Source organism: Phodopus roborovskii, unplaced genomic scaffold, assembly GCF_943737965.1.
Source record: "Phodopus roborovskii unplaced genomic scaffold, PHOROB, whole genome shotgun sequence".
Taxonomy (NCBI): Eukaryota; Metazoa; Chordata; class Mammalia; order Rodentia; family Cricetidae; genus Phodopus; species Phodopus roborovskii.
Genome location: NW_026126567.1, coordinates 29173721 through 29199707, shown reverse-complemented (window position 1 = coordinate 29199707; position 25987 = coordinate 29173721).

The following is a 25987-nucleotide window of genomic DNA, read 5'->3' as shown; positions in this document are numbered from 1 at the left end:
GGTCTACACAGTGAGTTTCAAGCTAGTTAAGGCTATATCCTGAGAATTGATTAAAAAAAAAACCAACCAACCAACAAACAAACAAACAAAAAAACATTGGGGGTAAAGACGAATATTATGACTTAGACCTTAGGAGAAAAGACACCAAGTCTAGTAAGGAGCCAAAGTGGCACAGCAGGAGACTGGGCTTCTATTCTGGGTTCATCTGGGGGTGCAACCATTTATGTAGTGATAAGCGTGGGACCATTCTGCGACTTGTTATGCCATCAAGATAGTTAAAATATCAACATCATTCTAAATTTAACCCAACTATTTTAGTCATATCATCATAACCTGTACCTTAGGAAAGTAAAACCTCTCAGGAGCAGTAGGGACAATTTATATATCTTCTCAATTGCCATAGGAATTCCCATAAGACCAGTATTTTATTACCAGCTAAAAATGACAGTGGGGGAAAAACCCCAAAAATAATAATAAAAAAATCAAAGGACAGATGTTAGCTAATTGACATGATTAATTAAGAGTAGATTGGAATTCAAAGCTTATTTGTCCAACTTCAAATCTTCTGTTGTGGTCCCTAGACTTTGAAGCTTTCCACTTTGAGCCATTTTCTGCAATCCACCCATTTCCCCCCTTATAATTGAAATAATCATTGGTTAATTGTTTTCTTCTGTGGGTCGTCTTATCTCTACCTGTGTTTTCCAACACTGGCTCTATAATAATCATTTAATTGGATAGTTCTGTTAGGCGTGCAGGCCTTTGAATTGAAGGATTCATAGTAACATTCTTGGACTTGATCTAATAGCTACAACTATCATAATGCCCTAGTCATGAAAATGTTGTTTTTTACACATTGCTGAATGTTCATGAGCCAAGTATGCTGTGGAACTGACTAGACATTGCCTGAATTCCCTAGCTGGGTCATTGGATCTATCACAAATATGACTTCAGTCTTGTAAATCAGAGATAGACTTTCAGATTCTCAAATGAGAAGTACAAGTAATATTTCTGGAACACTGTGAAGACAAGACTTAGGCTTAATTAACCAGTCAAGATGACTGAGATGTCAGTACAAGGGTGGTAAGGTTGAGGCTTTGGATTAATCTGAAACAGGTTGAAATTCAGGTACTTGCATGTATCCACTCAAGGACTTTGGTCTAGAATGTTAATGATGTATTGCACTTGTTTAACTCTGTAAAGCTATGCCACTTTGTCTAAAACACCTGATTGGCCTAATAAAGAGCTGAACAGCCAATAGCTAGTCGAGAGAAATAGGCAGGTTTGCTAGGCAGAGATAATAAATAGAATAAATCCAGGCTAGAGAGAAGGGCAAGAAGCAAGAAAAAGGAGAGAACATCAGGGGCCAGCCATCTAGCCACAGGATAAGAAAGAAAGAACAGAAGATAGATAAAATAAAGAAAGATAAAAATCCCAGAGGCAAAATGTAATTAAAGAGAAACAGGATAAGTTAAGTTAGAAAAGCTGGCTAGAAACCATCCAAGCTAAGACTGGGCATTCAAAAGTAAGAATAAGTCTCTGTGTATTTATTTGGGAGCTAGGTAATGAACCCCCAAAGAGTAAAAAAAGCAATTACATTGGCTAATTTTCTCCCTCTCATAAAATACTCAATTAATATGACTATTGCAAGAATAGGGAACTGCTGTACCAAATGTGTAGTTAGTACTCAAGCAGTAGTGATCAGTGTGGTACTCAGTGTATTGTTAGCACTAAAGCAGTGATGATTTTTGCTTAGTGACTCCATAAACATCAGACACAAATCAAAGCTCTACTATTCTATCTTTTTATGCTGTTGACCACTTGAGAATGTCAGACTTTTTGAATGTTTAAATCTTCCAAAAGACCTTAGGATTTTGGTAGGGACAGTGTACTGTATTGACCAGAACTGGTGCGTGTGACTGTGTGCATGGTAGGAATATGGTCTTGCCAACCTGACCTCTTAATTTGGCAGAAAATTCATAAATTAGTTTTTTTTCCACATAATGAATAAAGGATCTTGCTGCTAGTAAGCACCTATTAAAACCACAAGATTATATGACTTTTATGCCTCTCACAAGTTTAAAATGTGAACAGTCATACATATATACATAATACACACATACATGTCCATGTGTAGGTAATGTCTGCTGAACTTATTTGGTGTGCCACACTGGCCTAAGAACTCTCTATTGGAACTTATCATTTAAACTGCAGAAAACTGTAGCATGTATTGTTATACTCAATGGTACTAATGTTGGTTAAGTTTAGGCCAGTTCAACATCACATAAAGCCTATGGAATTTCAGCCCAGATTTGCTAGACTTAGGGTCTCTTTCTTTTAACTAATTATCTACAACTTCTCCCTTTTTTAAAATTCTAAATATAACCAACCATTTGAGAAAATACAAAAATTTCTATCCTAAACCTCACCCTTCTTGACTATTTTGCTTTAACAGTGAAATTTATAACTGTTTATACATGTTGGATTTGTATAGAAATGATTCCTGAATAATTTGTGTATATGTGTTTATCCTTATTTTCTAGAATGATTCAGTTACTTACCAAATAGCCACAGAATGAGTGTTTTCAGTCTTGCATTGGGTAGAAAATACGTTAGCACTGACACCTGCTAGGCCAATGGTAACATTTTTATAAACTTTTTCATGCAGAAGGATTTAGAAAGTGCCAATATATAAAACCAGTGGGCTTGAAGCCACAGCAGTGTGAAAGGGAAATCAAGTTATTGATGTTACTGTGTTACCGAATGAGAAATACTTTCTTCAGAATCCAAGGATGATGAACAGGTTTGAAAACTGGATCAGTAAAATGCGGCTGCAGCATGGAGATGGGGGTGGGGTAGAGAGTTTGAAGGCAGCCTGGTCTACATTTTAAGACCAATACAAGAAAAGAAGGATGAATGGAGAGGGTAAAGGGTAGAAGGAATGAAAGAATGAAAGAGAAATGGAGGAAGGGTGGGAGGAAGGAGGAGAAAGCCATGACCACACATCTATGCTAAACCTTGGTAAGTGATTCCTAAGTCATCACTTTCTCTTAGGTCTTTGCACACATGTCTGGTGACAGGGACGTGCAGATAATGGCCATGTGTTGTCCCTTTCCCTGACAGACTCCCACTTCTTACACAATAAATACCAGTCATCTCCATTATCACACTTATGTCTCAGTGTGTGCCATTCTTTATCCCGAGCCGAAGTCATTTTTGCTATTTTCCAAGATGTTTAAGGCACTGCCTTTGAAACTTGCTTTTCTAAGAAACTGTGCCTTTTTAGTTTATAGTCACACCTTAAATTAAAAACATTTTCTTAGCACTGGCTGTGTGCCACACTGGATCTACACTGACATCAGTATTCCTTTAAAGAAACAGGATTTCATGGCTGATTTTACTTCGTGTGTGTGTGTGTGTGTGTGTGTGTGTGTGTGTGTGTGTGTGTGTGTGTGTGTGAGAGAGAGAGAGAGAGAGAGAGAGAGAGAGAAATCCTTGCACCTGTGTGTTACATGTGTAACTTTCCTACCAGACCCATTCTCGAGTGCAGACTTGCACAGTTGTGGGTGCTTCGCCGTCATCTTCCTTCTCTCTTAGGAGGCTTCCATGTGGAGGTGCCACAGTGAATACACACAGTAGACCTTAATGTACACAAGAGTCAGTGTTTCAGTTTAGACACTGAATGTCCCCTATAGGTCTGTGTGTGAAAGACTTGGTCCTCAGGGTCCCCAGGTCCACTTCCCACTGTGGAGAGCTGGTAGAACTTTTAGGAGGTGGGGCATGCTGAGGAATCCTTCCATGGTAGTGGGGACCAGGTCTCTTTCTTGTCCCTCTTTGGCATACTGGTGACATGCTCTGCTGTGTCCTCTCTGCTATTGCCAGCTGACATTTCCAGGAGAGACCGTAAGACAGAACTTCCCCACAGTCACAGACTGGAGCCTCTAAAACTGTGAGGCAAAACAACCATGTTGCTTATAAGCTTACATCACCAGGTGACTTGTTATAGAAACAGGAAGCTCTCTATCACCATTGGATAGCAAATTGATAATCAGGGCTATCAGTCCCAGAAGAGCTGCTTCTGAGTGTCACTCTTACCTGCTCTGTGGCCTCAGAAATAAGCTAGAACTGTCTGAGACATATCAACGCACTTAAGCCCGAGGTGCATCTTTATATACCAGCCAATGCAGAGGTGATTGATAAGTCCAGGACGGTGGACTAACAATGCCACAGTGATTCCCACAATGCAGTTCCTTGAAATGAAATTCTTCTGTCAGTCCTAAAGAGCAAACACCAACAATAGCTCAATGCAACCAAAACTCTAGTAGTCATTCCCTGCTCAAGGAGGCCTTTGCTGGTATACTCCTAATACTTATTCCCAAGTTCTTAGTGCTTGACAGAATACAAAAATACTATATATTTTATTTCTCTTTTCATCTTGTTTATTGGCTGTGATCTATAGTAGAGGCTAGACACTACTTTTTTTTTTGTCTGTTTTGATTTCTCTTATTTCTCTGGCATCGGAAAGAATGCTTGGAACTTTTACATTCTTCAGTATACAAAGACTGATCAAGCAAGTCAGCTGTATGCAGGACTCAGCCATAATGTAGTTCAGCCTAGCCTTCCTTGCTACATAGGTTCTCCTTGTGCCAAGGTACAATGGCATGGAATGGTACGGTCACACAAAACAGAGTCCCAAGAGCCACCTTCCAATTCTGCTTCTGCCCCTACACCATGTGACCTGTGTAGGTTGTTGAATTCTTCATCCTGCTTCTACAGCTGTGATGGAAAGATGATTCATAGCTGATTGTAATGGGAATGAAGTTATTAAAAACTCTGGCCTGAAGTATGTGCCTAATTAACGTGATCTGGATCTGAAGCAAAACTCTTACATGAGTACTAAAAGCTTCTCTCTTCTAGAAAACATTGATTTTTGTGAGGGATAAAAGCTAAAGGCACTGTGACATTTTTATTTTCCTGAGGGGGCCCTAAAACATTTTAGCAATTTCCCTTCTGGCAAATGCCAGAATAAAAACCGTCTGCTTGGCACACCCAGCCATCTACTTTACTAAAGCCCACATCAGTATGCAGAGCCCCAGGGAATCCAGGGAAGTTTCACAGATGCCTGGGGACTGCAGGTGCTTGCTTGGTGAGGGCTTTCATAGCCTTCAGAGGCCAGGGAGATGTGAAGCTGGATGTTGGGGGCCACCGACTGGGGTAGCAGTGAGTGGGTTCTGCAAAACTGTTTTTCAGCAGTGGAGGTGAATGCTACCCATAAGAGAGGGTTTTTAATGCCTCTTAGTGTGTACATTGCTAGGGATTGAAAATGGAAACCCAAGTGAAATCAGTCAGACATTGAAGATGTTCAAGGGATGAATTGTAGCGATTTATAAGGACCTGTTGCGTTCATTTCTTTGTGGAACAAACACACAGCCCTGCGAGTATAAATGCAGTGACATGTCAGAGATGCTCTACATAAACGTGTCTCAAAGGAGAGCGAGTGTCAGATTGCCAGTTCACCAAGGTGAGTTTTCAGAGATCTCTCCAACTCCTGGCCTCAGGCCTTCCACTTTGTAATTGTTGGGAGAAAAATAGGTGAACAAGGAGGGAGAAGCTGTTCTGGAGCAACGTGTGGTTCCAATCTCCACAGAAGGAAGGGTTGCTGACCACTTCTGCTTGGGGTTGAGGGCTTCTCCAGACACAGAGACAGACACAGAGAGTATTCTCCTCGCTTTCTTCTCACCATGTCACGCTTAGTCAAGTTTCTTGTGTCTCTGACTTTTACTTTTGTCTCTTCCATCATACACATAGCAAAAGCATCCCTTGTAATGAATAGAAAAAATATCGCCATCTTAGATATGGAGGCTAGCAGAGTTGGGGGGAAAGCACAATGGTCCACAACACCCCAGACACTCTCTTTTTTGAAAACTCACAGGGATCTTTTGTCCAAGTAAACTCAGAGATGGGTAAGACTGCTGGGGCATGAGCCTTTGAAGCTAGTAGGAAAGAGACCAGGCCTGGTTGGGACTGGACTTCTGTGAAGAAAACAGTCTGTAGAGTAGTGCAACCCTACACAGAGACCCACAGTCCATTATCACTCTGAGCACTTGTTGGTATCATCTGAAATACTTCTGTGCTGGTATATAATGAATTTCTTTTTTTTTTACTATGATTTGGATGTGGTTTGTTCTCTAATTGTTAGCATGTTAGAAGCCTGTCCCCTGTTGGTGATGTTTAGGGGATGGGAGATTTAAGAGGTAGGGCCTTCTGTCAGGTGGTTAATTCATGGGGGTTGACACAAATCCCACAGAGTGTTAGTTCTCCAAGAGGTGTAGATGGAGTTCAGTCGGTGGAGCATGAGACTCTTAATCTTGGGGTCATGGTTTCATGCCTCTATCATTTGTAGACAGTTTCTGTCCTGCCTGGTCCCACAGCTATTTAGTCCCAAATGAATACAGATGCTTATACTAATTAATATAACATATATTAATGGCTATGGCTTCTTGTTGGCTAGCTCTCTCTAAATTACTAACTCACTTCTATTAATTTATGTATGAGAATACCCAGGCATCCTACCTTCCTCTTAGCTACATGGTATCTTCTTTGAGACTCATTCTCTTTCTCTTCCCAGAATTCTCCTAGTCTGGTAGTCCTGCTTTACTGGCTACTGGCCAATCAGCATTTATTCATCAACCAATATGATAAATAAATATTCGCAGCATACAAAAGGACCCCCCCCATCAAAGAGGTATTGTACGGAAAGAGCAAACTTCACTCCAAAATCTCCCTATCTCCTGACATATCATATGGTCTCTCCCTTTTGTAAGTGTTCTTACCACCATGCCCTGCTGTGATCTATGTGGAAGCTCCTCATCAGAACTCAGCAAATCCAGGTGCCATGCTCTTGAACCTGCAGAAGTGTGAGCTAAAACGTCTCTTTTTACACATGTCCCACCCGAGATATTTTGTTATAGGAACAGAAGAATGCACCAATACAAAGTTGTAGTCTTTTTATTTTGGATGAAAAAGTTGACACACATAGAAACATCTCTCTAGAGAAACAATCTTGAAAACACTATGGACCTTATCCAAAGTAATTGAAATCATTTAAATTGCAACTCCTGCATGACCTTTAACCCCAGTAACTATTCATCACTGAGATGATCAGTAAGGGATGGAGAAAGGGGCTGTAGGAGACAATTCTGGCTCTTTTCATACCTCTGCATTGTGACATAGGACAAGAAGGTTAGACAATGTACAAAGTAGTCCTGTCTTCCTTACACTGGCAACTTCTACCAGGACTGCGTTTACCGGGACCAAACCTCACCAACTGCCATAAGACAAAATATGTGTCTATTTCCCGACATCAAGACATCGATATAACTGCTTTTTGGAAAGATATGAACAAAGATACTGCTTACATATATACATACATGTATGTGTATACATACAAGATACACATACTGCATAATACAAGGTAAAGCTAAAACAAAAATGGAAGGGTGGCTGATATCATATCATGTTCTCCTCACATGGGAGAGAGGAAGGGAAGGAAAAATAGATACATTAGTGTCAGTGTTTTGATCTCTAGCTAGCTGGTTATTGAGACAAATGTGTTTCATTACCTTATTAGAATAATCCAGCAATAAAATAAAATGGACTAAGGTAGAATGAGCCACATGTGAAACAAAGACGACAAGAAGTGATTAACTGAGGATTAGTGCTAACCCAGTTCTGCTTGCCTAATTATTATAAATGTAAAGGAAGAAACAAAGGAACAGACCCAAGGATAACTGATGGGATGAATGGCTTAACAGACGAATTGATGGATGCAGGTAGTGTTATCTCTTTTAGCACATAGCTTTTTTTTTTTTTAATTTTTTGTACTGAAACAAATTTGTTTTGTTCAATGTTTTTGATAATGCTTTTATCTTCCACAAATTCCTCCCAGGTCCCCCTCAACTCCCTACCCATCCAACTTTATCATATTTTCCTCTTTCTCTCTTTAAAAGCAACCAAAACCAAACAGATAACAAATAAAACATCCAAGAAGCATGTATACCCCCACCCTCATGAAACCAAAAAAGGTTTTTTATGCTAGTGAAGGATTTGATAACCTTTGATAATGTGTGTCATTCATTTAGAGTGATCGGGATCTAATTTGTGCTAATACAAGAATGAATTGCCACTAAATAATAGGGCAGTTTCAATTACTCTATTTTTTAAAATTACATTTGTGTGTGTGTGTGTGTGTGTGTGTGTGTGTGTGTGTCTGTCTGTCTGTCTGTCTGTCTGTCTGTCTGTCTGTGCATGTGAGTGCAGTGCCTAAGAAGGCCAGAAGAGAGTGCTAGATCCCCTGGACCTGGAGTTATAGGAGGATGCCCAAAGTGGGTGCTAGGAAATATTCTTGTTCTCAGCAGTAGATGCTCTTAACTATTTCTCCAGGCCCCTCAACTACTCTATAAAAAACCTAAATGTTGGCCAATTCTCACCTCACCTCTCAGAGTCATAGAACTGCAGCTACTTACAGCAGTGAGTGACAGCAGTGTGTCACACTGTCTGGGAATGAAGCAGCCACACTCCATTTTCTTTTTGCATATTAGTTTGACACACTGGCTGAGACAGATAAGGCTTTTCTTTCTTTCTTCCTTCCTTCCTTCCTTCCTTTCTTTCTTTAAAAAAAAAAAAAAACTGATAGTAACTCAGATCTCATCTCTAGAGACTTGCAGTCTTGTTAATGTGACACACCCATGAGCAGCTCATTCCAGCTTTGAAGGGAAAAGCATCAGAAGCCAGGTGAAGGTGTGTGATGAGAGCTCAGAGAAAAGATGAGCAGCAAGGACAAGGGAGGTGTTCACGGAGTGTGTGAGGGTGACAGAAGATGGGGCAGTGTTCCGAGACTTAGACATCGGATCCTATTGTCTTGTGTTGGGGTAATGGCTTGACATTAATTTCTTCAAATGAGATGGTGCTATGAAGACTGCAAGCCAATTTGAGAAAACCTAGACAACCCTGGGTCATAATTTAGAAAGTCTTGCTATGTAGACCAGGCTGGCCTAGAAGTCACAGTCTTCCAGCTTTGTCTTTTGGGTGTGGAATAACTCGTGTGAAATACCTGACTGGTTCTTTTCTGAGTTATTGAGCAAAGCTTGCCATGGTGTGCTTTCCTTTCAAGTGACATTGGTTAATTTCTGCTGTTTCTTCTTCTTCTTCTTCAGGAGAGTTTTCTTCCATTTTAAGCTCAGTCCCAAGCACTGAAAAGATCATCTGTAAGCTGAGATTGTCTCATGATGCTTTTGATGTTCTTAAGAAAGTGGATCAACTTTGCCTGGAGTTTAAAAGATATTTTCCTGGCAAAATTTGAAGTTCTTGGCTGAATTTTCTAATTTTAATATTTTGACACATTACACAAGCAAATAAAGGTCTCATTTTCATATGCAGAGTCTCTCTGTGTAGAAGTCTATTTGTCTGAATATAGACACACATATGTGTCTATCTATAAATGTACGCATAACAACCGAACTTCATTCTGGCATGTGGTAGCATGCTTAATATACAATAAGAGCAGAGTTTCCATGCCAGTTCCTGTTTATTCTTGAACAAATCTATACAAAAGGCACGTGTTAAGAGGTTAAAGAACACTGGGTGTGTTAGGATGACCAATGCAGTCATGGGTTAGAGGGAAAAGAGGCCTAAGAATAAATACAGCAGTGATGGACATGGTCACCTGACTTCCATTGTTTACAGCCAGGACTGCCCAGCAGACTCTGGCATATTAACTCCCAGAAAACTGTGGAGGAGGTTGCTTATCTGATGGAGCAGCCCTGTGACTTCTCTACAAAATGGAGAAGCTTCCATTTGCTCTAGTGTTCATTTCTTTGTTGATTTTACAGAACCTTCCTTCTATTTATCTAATCTCTGTTGAATAGTTTCCATTTAAACAAGAAAAATAATCTTGGAGGATTTTCCTCTTTGTTTAGTCTTTCTCTCTCTCTCTTCCTTTCTTGTAGGTATTTCCCTATTTAAAACTCACCACGAGTCACCTTCACCAACGGTTTCTGACAAAAGCCTCCTCTGTAACCCACTGCATCATAATCAAACAAGCAGGACAGGGATTGTCTAGCATGCCAAAACCTTAACTAGTGTGACTCCACTTCGGGTGATAAGTGCTGGTTTTGTTTTGACATCTTTACAGCACAGCTCTTGAGTAACACAAGTTGCAAATGGCACGGTACTTGGTAACTCTGAAGGAAGTTATTTTTCCACTCAGGAGAAACAACTATTTTTTATTCTTTGAGGATTGAGAGACAGACATTTATGTAAATCTTCCTGATCTTTGTAAAAGGTTATTTTGAGGGAGGGCTATTCTAGAAACTTTTGTCTGTGAGCACTTATTGACTAAGCAAGACTGGAGGGTTAGAAAAATTCAGGATCCAACTTCAATGTCAGTCATCAGTCAATTTCCAGACTTCCAGTGACTTCTGTGGTGATATGGTTAGATCAGCAACAGAAGGGCGGAAGGACTTGTCTATTCATCATTCTGAAGTGACTGTGCCCCTGTACCCAGCCTCAGTGCTCTCTGGGCTTTTACAAGTGTTTCTTTACACATGGGTGAGTGTTCCTTCTCGAGATGCTCTGTATGCTGTACTTTGCATGGGAGAAAAAAGATCAGGTTGAGTATTCTCCAAAGTTTAGTTTGGGGTGTGTGTGTGTGTGTGTGTGTGTGTGTGTGTGTGTGTGTGTGTGTGTGTGTATGTACACCTCTGTGTATGTCTGTGAAGGTCAATGTTTGATGTCTGGAGACTTTGTAACTCTCCACCTTAATTTCTTGAGACAGTGTGTCTCACTGGACCCAAAGCTTGAGTTTCAGTAGGATGGGATCTACTTCTTCCACCCTCGAATCGCTGGTGTGCAGGTACATGCCCCATGCCCCATATGCCCCATGCCCCATGCCCTGCTTTTATGAGGGTTTTAGGGATTTGAACTCAGTACCTCATTCTTGCAGAGTAAGCACTTTACTCACTGAGCATTTTAATGCATTTTAAAAACCTCTATGACTGGTGGAGATCTTGCGGGAAGCCAATGGATAATGGTGCAGCTTTATTATGATGAACAAATCATATTGCCCTCCATCTCTGCACATACAGAGAACTCAGTCATTCCAGTGTCACCATGGGGTTACAGTGTGCAAGCCTGGACTGTGGTGCAGACAGAAGTGGGTCTGAGCCCTGAAAAGTCTAACCACAACTTGAAGCTTGCTGATGATAGCTTCATTGAGAATTCAAAGCTAGGCATGAGTTTTAGCCACAGCTGCCTGGCTTTGCTCCTGAGTCCCTGGGAGTGGAAATAGTTTAGCTACCGCTCTCTCCAGTGGACAGATGGCTCAGGGTGAGGAAGGAGACTTGGCACTGGTGACATGTCCATGGAGAATGTGACGAAGAAAGGGAACTGCCACATAGACTTGTGGGAGGGTGGAAAAAAGGTGACGACAAGGAAAAGGGACAAGTTGTCCATGTGTTCATGCAGCAAGCATGCATTCTATTCTTTCTGAGGTATCAGGCTCAGACAAATGCTGGGCCTTCAGAGGTAAAGGTCATAGACAGAGCCCCATGCAAGACTCAGCTGTTGCTGTGAGTGGTAGAAATGAAGGAGACTGACTGTGTTAAAGATGCCAGTAAACTATGGATAGGGACTATGTCAGTACTTCTCAGGGTGCTGTGGAAGACAAGAGTCAGTAGTAAGTGGATCGAGACTTGCTTTCCAAAAAGGCTGATGTGTCAGCTGACTTTGGTCAGAGACAGCTAGACAGCTGAAAAAGGATGGTGGCTGAGTGAGTAGCAAGGATAACACAATGAGAGAGCATTTCAGAAGGGCGGTGGTGAAGCACACACCCAAGAGGACATGATGGGAGAAAGGAAATGTCTACAGCATGTGACAGAGGAAGGGGTTATAGAGTGGATACATGTGGACATAAGATGCAAGGGAAGAGAAGGGACAGAAAATGCTGTTCTGTGATTAGAGAATTGGGCTGATTTTTACCCAGAGAATGAATGGATCTATGAATTGTCTTGCAAAATAAGAGCTGTAGCTTTGGCCCTTACCATTGGCCACATACTAGAATTCCCTGGCAGGGGGTGGGGGGTGGGGTGGGGGAGATGGCTTCCAAAAAGCTTGCACATCCTATTTGCTTCAGAGATTCTGACCCATGTGACATGGATAGAGTTTGGTCATAAGGTTTTTAAGGGACATTTGGTGTCAAGCCTATGGTTATGAGTTATACTTTAACTTTGTGTTTTAGTTTTGTCATCAAGAAAATGAGAAAAATGACACTACATCAAGATTAAGACAAAAAAAAAAATCTGTAGAATAACAATGGTGAAGCTGTGGTTCTCAAGGTAATTTTACTTCTAGGAGATATTTGGCAAGCATGAAGACAAGTTTTGATGGGAAGGTACCTAGTGAACACAGGACACAGATGCAGCTCTAGCTCCTGCAAAGCTTGGGGCATTGCCACAGCAAAGACTGGGCAGGTTCACAATGTCAATAGCGCTGAGACTGGGGAATGTTCGGGCAGCAGATAAACTCAAGGCTTGAGTCAGATACCCTGGGTTCAAATCACAGCTCCACCACTGGCTATAACCATAAGGTATTTATAACTTTGTGTGATTAAAGTCTCCATATTTTTGGGCTTTGGTTTTTTGATAATTGAAGCAGAAGCAATGATCAGGCATTAAGCAGCTAAGTCCACATGGAAACAGAGCAGTCCTTGGCAAGCTACTTACCTTTCATTCAGGGGTCAGAAACAATGCTCCAAACTGAGATTTTTGGATTTCTCCTGCTGTTGGGTTTACAGTATTTGAAGAAAAGACTAAATAGAATTTGTAATAATTATAGTTTATTAAGAGCTCAGTGAGTGACAGGCAATGTGCTAAGTGACATATTGTAAAGTGACAGGTAAAGTGATTTTTGTATATGATCTCATTGAGTCTTTGCAAGAAGCCAAATGGCGTAGATGTTACCAATTCCGTTTTAATATGTACCTTCTACTTTTTGAGATAGGATCTTATATAGCCCAGGCTGGACTTCAACTCACTATGTAGCCAAGGCTGGCTTTGAACTCCTGATCCTTCTACTTTCATTTCAAAGGTGCTATGATTATAGGCATGCCCAGATAATATTTCTGTTTTTACAAAAACAAATTGAGGATTAAAAGTGGAGGACCTCGCTAAATTTTAGATAAGAGTTATAGAGGTATAGTCTGTGTGGTTGCAAGTCTGCACACTTAATACAATAATCCAAAGAACAAGGTAAAAAAAATGTGGTAACAAACAAAGACAACAGCAGGCAGGATGTGATTGCTGAATCAGGTCTTCTGATGCTTTCTTACTTGGATTTTCATCTTCTAGTCTAATTCTATCAGTTTTTTGTTTTTGTTTTTTTCCCCCTGGATTCTAAGTTTCCATAGACACTGATAATACACACTGTCAGTCTTTCTAGGCAGTGGCCCCCAGACTTATTTTATTGGCTACTATTAAATGAAATATTTTTGATCAGGTAGACACACACACACACACACACACACACACACACACACACACACACACACACCCCACACTAAAATCTAAGTAAAACTTACATGTTAGTTAAGCAGATAAGATTAGATAAAATTATTAAGAGTTCTAATGTTTTCTTACTGCATGGTTTCCTGGCATGAGTGGAGCTGTCATAGGCAACACCACTCTCAAGGAAAGCTACTTTTAATGTAGGGACTATGACAATGGTCTTTCTCCCTTTACTTTTTTATGAAGGGAAGGACAGGTTTGTTTGTTTGTTTGTATTATTTACAAAGAATGATCAGTTTGGAAACTAAGAGTAAAAACTATGAGATCTGTCATTTCCTTACCCTGTTCTCCAAGCGCAGCCACAGCTGGCTCAGCTGGGCTGGAAATGGGATGAAAGAGCTCTGTTCCCTTTCCGTCTTTCCTTGACAAAGAGGGTGGATAGCCTGGGCAGGGCGGATACAGATGGCTGGCTCACCAGCTGTATCTTGATAGATTTACTTCAAATCTGTCAGTTGTGTGTTTGGGGGATGTGTGTGTGTGTGTGTGTGTGTGTGTGTGTGTTGTGCGTGCGTGTGTGTGTGTGTGTGTGTGTGTGTGTGTGTGTGTGTGTGTGGTCCAAACTTTTTTCTCTTTTTACTAGTTTTCTTTATCGTTGGTTTCTTAAGATAACTTTCTAGAAGTTGCAACATAATCTTGATAATGAAAGAATGAGAATTTCTTATGTGGCCATTGTTTAGAAAAGGGGAGAAGGTAAACAAAAAGAAGACAAAAAAACCAGAAAGCCACCATTCTGCTTTTGGACATCGAACATTTTGGGTAGTGAGGAACAGTACCCAACAAAGTTAGCCAGAATCACAGTGAAAGCAAAATATGTGACAGGACAACTTTCCCTCAGGGTCACACTGCTTTGTCAGACATTTCCTCTGTCCCTTATTTCTAGCTGCATTCGAGACTTCTGAATCTTACACTTTCGAATTCTGTAAAGCAGCTGAGGGTTGAAATTGTGATTTCAATTTAAGAGAGCAGTTTTGTTGATGTTGATGTTACAACTGAAGAAATTTGCTTGATAATTTTTTTTTTATTCTTGGGACGTTAAGAATATATAAACAAAGCCTGAGGAGTAGAAAATTCTAAAGCAACTTATTAAAATGGAACTATACAAAGATGTTTATGCAACCAGACAGACAGTTAGAAAGAGCAGAATGATTAGCTCTCCGCATGTGCAGTCATCTTTTATATCTAAGGATGGAGAGACAGATGGTCTTGTTATCAGTTTGCATATTTGTCTGAAAAAAAAAAAAGCAAACACCACAGGTGTAAGAGCCACATTTGATCCCACATGGCACACGCGCAAGAGCCTGGCTCTGACTTTGTGATGATAGAAGCTGCGTTAGAGCCTGACATCAATTCACTACGCTCCAGGGTGCGCTGAATCTTTGGGTAAGAACCCGCCCCGTTTTCAATAACCACATTCCAAATTCATTTGCCCCGGACCTTGTTGATGTTGAACTTGGAGCATGTCTGCCATGATTCTTTGGCTATATTCAAAAATAATTATCAAATAATTGCCACTGCCAAACGCCATGCAAAGCACCTGCTCAGCAAAAAATGTTTTGATCAGGCACCCTGATTGGGCTTCGGTTTCATATTGAAACAACACATCAGTGCTAGCGTTGCTTACTTCGTAAGTGGTTTTGCGTTTTGAATGACTGTTTTTGGTGAAATCCCAGCATTAAGTTTTGTCACCCAGAGGAAGCTGTCACAGAATTCATGCCCAAATCATGTTACTTTTTGCCCTTTGAGAACACGTAAAAGTTTGCTATAAGGACTGGAGAAATGGCTCAGTGGTTAAGAGTACTTGACGCTCTTGCAGAGAACCAAGGTTTGGGTTCCTATCTCCCATGTGGTGGCTCACAACTGAAGTCTATAATTTCAGTTCTAGCAGATCCAGTGCCCTCTTCTGGCCTCTGTAGATGCCAAACATGAACACAGTGAGCTTACTCACGTGCTTAGAAGCAAACACCTATAAAATGAAAGCTTGCTCCAGTGCATAGGTTGAGTGATATTCTGATATTTACCACAAATTCTTGTATTCCTCACAGAAGGCAGACTGTCAGGAGTGGTCTTAGTGCCCTGATATATCAGACATATCTTTGGCTTCTTACAGTGGTACTGGCTCTCTTTTCTCAGTCTTATGGGGCCCACATGGCCATTTTCTGAGCTCAGCAACCAACATATTGATCTCTGGCTCTCTCTCATCTCTTTTTATTCTTTCCTCCAGGTCCTTGTCCCTTTTTTCCCCTCAGCAATTCATCCCCAAGGACTTTGCCTTGGTGCTGGCTTTCAGTCTTTGACTGTTGCCTGCTAGATGGCTTCAGAATATTCCTCTTGGAGAGAAGAGGAAGGGGGCAAGAGAAGTCCATATTGGTTATTCTCCATGGGTGAAATGACCATAGAAATTTTATCGGCTGGATTATAATCTCACATTTCTCTATGACGATAGTGCTGAAAGACTGGTAATTTCTTTCAGTTATTCTGTTTGGTATTGGAAGTTGTATGGAAAAAAGTGGAAGAAAAAGGAATCTAGTCTCAGAAGTTGTGTGGTTCCCTCAGTTCTAGAACATGGCACATGTTTAATGAGTGATGGCCTCTGCTATGTGATTAGTTTAGTGGGGATGCCTTTTTAGAGCGCCATAGTCCTAAAGCTAAACAGTAGAAGTTCATCTTTCTACAGGTCTAGATGCTGAAGTCTGAGGTCATGGTCCCAGTAGTCACTGACTTTAAAATTCTTTTCTGGGTTTCTGGGTCACTATCTTCTTGGGTCTTCCCTCTGCATGTCAGTGTTAAAATACCCTCTTTGTATAAGGAAACCAGTTATATGAGATTAAAGTCTGGCCAGGAATGCAGCTCTGTGGTAGAGCCCTTGGCATAATTTGCTCAAGGACCCAGGTTCAATCTTTTTCATATTGCTGTAAGAAAATATTGACAAGAGCCACGTTAGAGAGAAAGGGCTTATTTTAGGTCACTGTTTAGGGAATGTGAAGGTGACAGGTGTAAGGAGTAAGGTTTTTCCTCCCTCCGCCAGTCTTGTCCCACCACCGCACCAGCCCCAATTAACACACAAGAGACTCTGTATTAGGTACAATGCTATTGGCCCGGTACTAGTTTCTTATCGGCTAGCTCTGTCTTAAGTATTAACCCATTTCTGCTGATCTATGTATTTTCACGTGGTCTTCTCTTACCGGAGAGCCCGCCGGCATTCTGCTTTCTCCAGACTTTCCATCTTGACTCCTCCTTACTACTTCCTCTTTCCTCCTTGTCTCCTAGTCCCTCCTATCTTCCTTTCCTATTGGCCAACAGTACTTTATTCATTAACCAGTATGAGAAACATATACAGAATGACATCTCCCATCAGACAGGCACTTAAAGCAGTTGCTCACATCACACCCACACCAGGAAACACAGAGGGGTGGCTGCCTGCTTCTGTTCAATCCTGCTCTCTATTTATACAGCACAGGACCTCAGCCAGGGAGTGGTGCCTCACCCCCACAGAAGTTGAGTCTTCTTATCTCAGGGAATGAAATCACAATAATCCTGCCTCCTAGGAGAGTTGAGATTCGGTCAGGTTGGCAATTAATACTAAACCATCACAATTCCAAAATTGGAAAATGAAGGTAGGCTTAAATTAAATCATGACCTAAATGATGTTATTTGAACTTATCAAACATCCTTCAAGCACAACCATATTCTAAAGTACTTCCAACACATAAATATTGGGGAAACATAATGTTAGCCAACAGCCTTGTCTATTTAAAAGATCACACTGGAGGTAATGAGCACATGTAACGTGGCTTGAGATAGCAGGTGTATTCACTTTGCAGGTGAATATGCCACTTTTGTTTTATATGGGATCGGATAGAGGTTGCTCCTATCTGGCTCAGTCCGAGGCATGTTCAAGGACAAAGTATGAGAACTGATATAGTGGATATAGTGATGCACAAAATTGTCATCCTCGCACTCAGGAGGCAGAAGCAGGAAGATCAGAAGTTCATGGTCAGCCTAGGGTGGATGAGATAATGCTGGAGGAGGAGGACATACAGAAAAAGATGAAAGAGGAGGTGTAGAAGGAGGAGGAAGAGGTATGAAAGCTACTGGTCCAATAGATGTAAATTTATTGGAATTTCCATATAATTATCATAACCATCTATAATGTCTATATTTAAACTGTATATCTTCTATTTATCTACCTATCTATCCTTTATATCTATCTTTTTATCTGCCTTTCTATCTTATCTATCATCTATCTATCTATTAATCATCTATCTATCTACTTTATCTCTTTCTACATATCTTTTTGAGTCAAGGCCTCATCCTGTAGCCCAGTCTAACCTGGAACTTATAGACATGCACTTTCCTATCTTGCTAAGAACGTCTATCTTAGTTTTTGGTATATAGAAGTTACTGATGAAGAATGTGAAGTGACTTATCTAGTTCATATGACAGGCAAGGAAGTCCATGTCCATCATTCTGTTGTCATTTATTATGTACCTCACTTGTGCATTCTCACTTGTGAGACTCAGGGAATGTTGATAGCCCATAGAACCAACCTTCCTGAGTTGCCAAGTAACTACCTGGTGTGTACCAGTTTCTGGAAAAATTCTTAGCCTTATTTATTAACTTCCTAAAATGTAGTTATGTGTATCTGGGACAATCTTTGGCTATGTCTACAGCTTCTTTGGTAGAGAAAGGTAAACACATAAATCTTGTTTATTGCATGCACACATCTGCAAACTTGTTCTTTTACATACCATGGGTAGATGTTTTCAGGAAAGATTTTATAGAAAATTGCTCATAATTACAACTCAAATTCAAGCATTGGAGCACAATAATAACTAAGAGTTGGGAACTGTGACTGCTTATGGATTTGCTGGAAGGCAATTTTGCAAAATGGTTACCCATATCCAAGTTCAACTTACTGCTGTATTTTATTTGGCAAATAAATTATATGTGTGCATTGTGCTTGGGGTGTTTGTCGATAAACATTGTCTAGTTTCCCACAATCTTTATCACTCCCTGTTATCTTATTCCAGCTAGATTTAAACATGCATATTATTACATATTCAACTTAGCTAACTCTGATAGGCATGTGGGGGGGAAATATGAAAATGCCTGAGTAACACATAGAGAAAAGAGCCAATAACTGCACAGTACTTGTCTGTAGATCAGGCCTGGAACAAAGGTCTACAAAGGCACCAGGGGTGTGACTGGGAAGGCAGAGTGAGGAGTGAGGAGATGGATAGTGCTGTTGTTAAGTATTTTACATACAGAATCCCATTTAACAAACACATGAAGCTACCACCAAGCAGGAATTCTTATACCATTTGTAGTTTAGGAGAAACAGGTGGAGAGGTTAAAGAATTTGCTAAGGATAATGAGTTCTAGAAGGAGAGTGAGCTGTGCTGTCCAGGGCTGTGTTGGTCTAAAGCCTACTCTTCCACATTTTCTCATCGCACCTGTTACAACACAAGAAGTTTTGGGCATCAAATCTGTTCTTGAAGAAAATAATTTTTTTTCAGTCACATCTATTTAAATTTGAAACGAAAGAAACCTCATCAGACACCATAGAAGAAAACATATATTTTTATAAGTTAAAACTACCTCTTTCACCAAGTAAAGGATTACTGATGAGGAAGTTAGAATTCTTTCTTGTTCATAAGGACACTAACTCACCAGATGCAGAAATGTAGGCCAAAGGGTGGACCGGGGTGGGCCTAAGGGAGTGTACCTCATACAAATAACAGTAGCCATAATAGGCTCAAATTATAGATAGAATCATTTGTCATAATCCTAAAGACAAGTTAAGCCAGGCACTGTAGGAGAATTATCTCCCCACTGAAGCCACTGAACAGCAATTTGGAATGGAAACAGTAATCTATGATAGGTAGGACCTCAGTTACCAAGTGAAGGGAGGGCAAGTAAGAGTTAAAGATGCATCACTGTAATGTGTAGAATTTTATCTTAAAATCGAAACGAGAGAAAGATGCTGAGATAAGAATAGTTTAAGGATGGCGGGGAGATGGCTCAGTTGGCAAAATGCTTGCCATGTAAGTATGGGGTTACAAGTTCAATCCCTAGCACCCATGTAGAAAGCCTGGTGTAGTTGAGCATACCTATGATTCTGTCACTGGAGAGGTGGTAGGTACTAGGAGGACCACTGGCTGGGGCTTGTTGGCTTGTCCATCTAGCTGAGTGCATTGAGAGACCCTGTCTCAAAGAACAAGGTGGAGAGTGACGGAGCAAAGACTCAGTGTTGAATTTTATCCTCTACACACTCGTGGGCATATACATACATGTCAGCTCCCTTCCAAATACATATGTGCAGTGCAAAAGTAGAATTAAAGAACAGGTTCCAAGAATACAGCTATGGGGATGGTAGAATGAACTCTGTCTGGAATCATAAAGATAAGGGACTTCTTTTTATTGTGTGGTTAACAAGGCCCCATCATGAAGGAAAATGTAAACAATTTGGACATAATTAAGGGCCTATAAATGTAATTCTTGGTAAAGGATAGTTAAAAGAGCACTTAGCATGTTTGGACATGTGCACTCCAGGAATATGTGTTTCTAAGACATTGGTGACAACCGCAGTTAACGGTAATTGTTGGCCTCCAAGGACGCCTGTGAAAATCCATAAGAAGTGAAAAGTGGTAACAAATTTGTTTTACTGGAGGGATTTATAGTTGTATGGGAGCCCATGGGATGCCTGGTTTCCATAAGGCATTTCTTTGCCGAAGTTAAATGACTTGTGCTGGGAAAGCCCGTCAAATTGGCTCTTCTGCTCTTCCTACTCTTCAGCCTGCTCTGATTTCTGAGAGGCATCAACAAAATCCCTTGCCCTTTGACCTCTCATTGAGTATGGCCAATGGGGGCCAGAGAAGAGGAGAGGGCATGGTCAAGGTATTTTCTTCTTTGTCTCCCTTCCTGTGGGACTGTGGGTTGTCCCGGCTTTGGTTTCTCTACAGAATGTTATAGCTCCTGTGTGTGGCTTGGCAAAGGGAACTTTCTAGATGAGTTCATGGTGCACTTCATACAGCCATCCTTTCAGTGGAAGGGGATACAGGCTACTGGTATTTGCAGTAGACTTGCATAAGTTTTTTTCTGCATTTTTGCAACTTGTTCTTTCATAAAGGCCGTGGTGGTGCGTCCCTCTGTTCCCTCACTGTGAACTTCAACTTTGACTTTGCGTAGCAGGTCAGCCTATTTCTTATAGCTACACTGATGGTAAACATTTTACATCTGAATCAGTTAGAGTAATAAACTGATAGTATAAAACTGATAGTATAAAAAATCATGTATAGAAATTGCCTTGAAGGTGAGGGAAGGAAATCCACATGGAGCTTGAATTCAAGAAGTCTGCAGAGTAAACTGTCACAGTATAGCCTGTGGGTGACAGCAACCCAGTTTACCTTGCGCCCTTCATGGTCTACTGTGTGTGGGCTTGGTTAAGAACAGTGTTAGAGCCGTGCTTCCTGCCTATGCATGGTACAAAGTAGAAGTTAAGAGTTTAGGTGAGGAAAACTCCAGTTAAGACCAGCAGCTCACACTACATCATATGAACTTGGACAAGTCCTTGTCTTGTTTCAGAAATATTTTCCCTCTGGTCTTACACTCAGAATGTTTTTTCCTCCCTACCTCAGTTTAAATGGTTAAATTGCCCTTAATTGTGGTTCTGCTTTCTCCTTGGATTGTTGATGCATTGGTCCCTGAGAGAGGAGGGGGCAGGAGCAGAGAATAAAGTTCAGATGTCTGTGGGTTCGGCAGAGACAGTCCTCTTTATTACAGAGTATAGGAAATACATAACATTGGAGAGCCTAGGGACAGACCCTAATTTGCATTAAGTGGCATGCTTCTATCACAAGGTTGTGTTTGTGCCAACAGAGTCCTATAGCAAAGCTCCTAGTACAAGTCTTAGTTACCCTATGTGCAGCAGGGGAAAGGCTTCTAGCAGGGAACTGTGGCAGGGGTCACCCTAGAGATAAACCACATATCCAGGCTTAGAGACAGCGTTCAGATAGAGTCAGTCCTTCCAGCCTAGAGACATTCTTCAGATCAGTGCAGGTAGAAGGGAAAAGTCTTGCTGGGAGTGGGAGGAGTCCTGATGTTACCAAGCTTTGGAGAGAGCTGCCAGGTCATAATACACTACAACCTCAGACAATAAGACCTCCCAACGTTAACAATTTTAGGAGGAGTTTAAACTAGGTCTTAACTCATGGTTCTAAGAGGAGGAGCCATTGGAGGTGAGTCCCTAGTGTTTGGTGACCTTCTGAAAGTTCTTCCATCCTTCCTGCATGCTAGAACACAGGACACAATGAGCCAGGCTGTGAGTCCTTACCAGGCATCCAGTGTGCTGATGTCTTAAGCTTGTACTGCCCAGGTTCCAGGGTTGTGAATGATAAATATTTGTTATTTGTAAATCACTCTGGGCTATAGTATCCTCTTATAGAAGTTCCTATGGGCCAAGACAGGAGATAGCCCTAGAGAAATCCCTTGCTTCTGTGTCCATATCTGGTCAACATATTCAACTTCCCTTTCAAGCTCCTGATTCATGTTCACACATATGCACAACTCTGTGGCTTTACAATGTCCTTTGTATCTAGTATTCAGTACAATTATACAAAACACTCTCTAGATTCCGCGAGAGAATGGGGTGGCTCTTGCAGTAGGGGAATTACTGGCTCTGTGGGATGAATATTTTCAGAGGTGAGATAGGGATAGTTACTTCAAGTTCATGTCGCAGCCTTGCTCATCCTGCAAGGGAGGAGGCTGGCACAAAAGTCCTCCTTTTCTCAAGCCTTCTGGAGCCACAGAGTGCATCAGAAACAGTGTGTTGTAAATCCTTGCCTACTTTTCAGCACTGTTTGTAGCCCTAAATTGTCTTGCTTAACATTTTAAGGAGAAATTTAAAGTAGATTTTCAAGTTAAAACAAATAATATCCTTTTTTTTTAAAATGATTTAAAGCCAAATGATCTGTCCTAATGAAGTTGTGTTTTGGGAAGAAACAGCAATGTGAAGAGATTTTTGAGAGAGTAGTAAATTCTACGTGGGAGAGTTGGAAATCTACAGTTCTTTTGAAAGCAGTTCCCAATTGCAAGGACCCTAAAGTAGGTCAATGTTGACAATGCCTTCAGCCTGATGACTTGACACAGACAAGGAGAACAAACGGGTTATATGTGAGTTTGGATGTAATTGAAGATTTTTCTCTTTTCTTGAGCCCTTAGACAATGCCTGAGTTGAGTCAGGGCTGAATGGATGCATTGCTCTGGTTTCTTAATGTATTACAATTTACGGCAGTATTTACTTCAGTTCTTGGCTTGCTGACACTAAAATTATCTTAAACAGGAATTATAACATAAAATTAGATTAGATATACTTCAACAAGTTTATCTCTAACAATAAATATATACAAATTCTGCAACGAAGCACCCTGCAATTTTCAGCCAGTGCTTAAAGTAATTATACATTCTGTGATGGTAACACACTCCTTTTTTTTTTTTTTTTTTTTTTTTTTTTTTAATTGTGCCACAAGCTGGTGAGGCACCTCTACCACGCATGTTAATGCTAATTAGCAGATAAAGTGTAAATCCGAGGAAGCCTCAGATTCTGTCGCTCTGCCAACTCTCCCTTGATTGGAAATTGCAGGCCACATTTCCTCTCATTCCAGCATGGCCTATTCGGCACGGTGTGAGATGTCTTTCCTCAATGCATTTCCATCCATCAGCCCTCCTCATCGGAGTGCCTCATGGGTTTGTTCTGAATTCAGCGGTCACCAGCAGTTTCCCCCATAACTGCCTTTTACAATCCATCAAAGGAGGGTTTATACGGTGCCAAACAATGGGTGGGGGGTGCTGTTTATTCCATGCTCCTTCATCCCTGGCCGAGAGGTGTTTTTGTTTAGATGGTAATAAAGTGGCATTTTGAAATATGTTCCTGAACCAAGAGGGAGGGAGATGAGCTCTGAGCCAGCTTCGATTCCTTTTCCGTGTAGGCAGCCAGACATCCTGTGTTTAGGAGCAGCTCCTGCACCCAGGACTCCAGCTAAAAAGAGCATCCAGAGGCTTCAGGTTTCCCTTGTACTGTAGTGTCCTGGAGTCTCCCGGGGCGGGCTCGGAGAGAGGGTGACGGTGTAGTCAGCAACCTGCCAGTTTCAGGACTTTCTTTGCTCTGTTAAACAGACCCAGTTTAAAGCCCCCAGCACCTTCTCTACCTTGTGGCCCAATCCTGCTTTTGAACTTGGTAGGAGATCATTAAACGGTGCAGTTTTTCTTTTGCCTTGAGCGGTAGGGCTAGATTTAATTTGAATTTATACTCTGGGCTCCACAGTGGAACATTTCGGGGGTTCAATAAATTAAGATTGTAACTCATCAAATCACCCTCTACACCTCTCTATTTTCATTGGAGTTTTGTTGGAGTTCTTTCTTTCCTTGGAGCTCTGTTTGTTTGCTTGTTTGGAGATAGGTTCTCACTGTGTGACCAAGCTAGCCTTGAAGTTGCTGTTTCTCTACCACAGCTCTCTGAGAGTTGGAGTGACAGGCTAGTGCTACCACCACACCCAGCTTCTACTGTCTCCATGACCTGCCTCCCCATCCATCCCTCACCAAAAGTCTCCTACCTCCTCTCCCAGACCTGTAAGTTCTTTACTCTGTCATGTTAATTACAAACTCCTGCTACACTTTTGACCAATTGTGTGGGCAGCCAGCAGAGTCACCTGCCTGGAACAGAAAGTGGCTATCTCTGGGACTCTTGGCAATCAGTGCAAATGCTCTTTCTTCTTTTACATTCTGAAGGGAGTGTTGAAGAAGATCATTTATTTCAGACATGTTTCAGTCTGTGATATTTGAAGAGAGCAAGTAATTCCTTACTTTTTGTCTCTGTTAAAGTTCTAGCTTTACTATAGAAAATTTAAAAGTTAAGGTTAAGTAAAAAGAAGGAGAAATTGTCTCCAGACAGGGTGTCATCCAGAAAGAATATTTGGCTCTATGTGAATGTCCTGGGACTCCCTGAACAAGCTTGTTCATATTCTGGGCACATGAATTCTCCATGAACAGGCATGTTCATGCTCCGGGCACTTGCGCCTAAAGGCAGGCAGACACACCATATACTCTGTTTCCAGAGAGGAGCTCACACTGTGTTTACGTATTAGAAATGTCTTTTTTCCTCCACTAGTATATCTTGAATACATTTCCATAATATTGTTTATTTTATAACATGCTTTTCCTTTTCTTTGTTTTCCATGAGAAAAGAAAGTGGTTTCTGTTTCATAATATCATGGTCAATATGTTCAGATTTATAACAAATAAATTTAATATTTTTCTTTATTCTTAAGAATTTGAAGCACATATACACAATGAACAATGGGCCATATTTACCACCATATTTCTCTCAACAGCATGACCCCTCCAACTTTTTGTTTGTTTGTTTAGATAACCAACTAGTGGTACCCATATATTCATGCATGGAACAGCCACACCCTCAAAGATTAGTGATTCTTCCTCTCCAAGCAACTATAAACTGATGGTAGCTCTTCAGTGGGGCATGGAGTGTAACACAAATAATAAAAGCCCAGAGACAGATAATGGGGTTCAAGCTGAAGATCAGAAAGACAAAGCAGCCAGCTGGCAGCTCTTACCAAGACTGAAATGGAGGTCCTGTCTTCCTGGACTGGAAACTGAGTCTCTTCCTGTTCTCAATGTGACTGGAGACTAATTGCCACATGAGACCCTTTGCTTCTTCCTTATATACCTCTCTAGTGCTGGAATTAAAGGTATGAGCTCTGTTTCTCTTTTAAACTGTTTTGCTCTCATATAGCCCTGGATGGCCTTGAACTCACAGAGATCCACCTGCCTCTGTCTCCGGAGTCCTGGGATTAAAGGCGTGTGCCACTACTGCCTGGGTACTACAGCTAACTAGTGTGGCTGGCTTTGCATTCTGATCTCCAGTGGCTTTATTAGACCGCAAACAACATACCAACACAATAGAGACGGTCTGCCCCATCTATGTCAGGATTCTGCCTGGCTTTGCCTTGTGCAGCTAAGACCAGCTGCTGTAAGTTCCTGATTGCACTAGCCATGCCATGCCCAGAGGGTGGCGTTTCAGAGCACTCTACCATATTCTTCCACTCTGATCTTTTTGTCTCTGCTGTGGTGTTCCCTGAGCCTTGGTGTCAGAAGCTGATAAAGGGATCCATTTAAGGCTGAGCACGGGCTCTCATTCCTAGCACCCTGACCAGTTAAACATCTCTCCATTGGCTGCTGCTCATTGTAGAAAAAAATCTTCTCTGACTAAGATTGAGAGCAACCACATCTATATCTATGGGTGTATATATATATGTGTGTGTGTGTGTGTGTGTGTGTGTGTGTGTGTGTGTGTGTGT